This window comes from Etheostoma spectabile, chromosome 16, assembly GCF_008692095.1.
Source record: "Etheostoma spectabile isolate EspeVRDwgs_2016 chromosome 16, UIUC_Espe_1.0, whole genome shotgun sequence".
In the NCBI taxonomy this organism is placed as follows: domain Eukaryota; kingdom Metazoa; phylum Chordata; class Actinopteri; order Perciformes; family Percidae; genus Etheostoma; species Etheostoma spectabile.
This window is the reverse complement of record NC_045748.1, coordinates 23727296-23727703: the sequence shown is the minus strand read 5'-3', so window position 1 is coordinate 23727703 and position 408 is coordinate 23727296. Positions and strand designations below refer to the sequence as shown.

The 408-nt window shown below is 37.3% G+C and overlaps 1 protein-coding gene across 1 annotated transcript in view; it reads left to right on the top strand.

The window, feature by feature from the left end:
* Window positions 1–408, top strand: part of fpgs (folylpolyglutamate synthase) — a 21378-nt gene that overhangs the window by 5474 nt on the left and 15496 nt on the right. The gene's annotated exons all lie outside the window — the stretch shown is intronic.

The following is a 408-nucleotide window of genomic DNA, read 5'->3' as shown; positions in this document are numbered from 1 at the left end:
AGAGGAAGCAACATGCAGTCACTGTCATACACATTAGTCTGGATTGATTATTATATAAAAACAATGGTGTCATGCTAGTCAACCGGTTTATTTCTACCTAATTTCCGTCCAAAACCACTTCAGAAGAGTAACGTTTGTCACACCGCTGACTTCTTCTGGTGTTCACATTAGAAAAGATCCCTTTTCATTGTTTTCTTCTATGTAAATGCACTCCCCTACAAAATCACTGCAATAGTTGAGAATGATTTATTTCCAAATAGAGCTAATTATGTCATCTTTTAAAAAATATCGCAATATATATCGCAGGAGAAAAAAATTTGTCAGATTTTTCCAATATCGTGCAGGCCTACTAGAAACACACTGTAGCGATGGCCGTGCCGCTGCTGAATCTGTCTTCATTTCAGATCG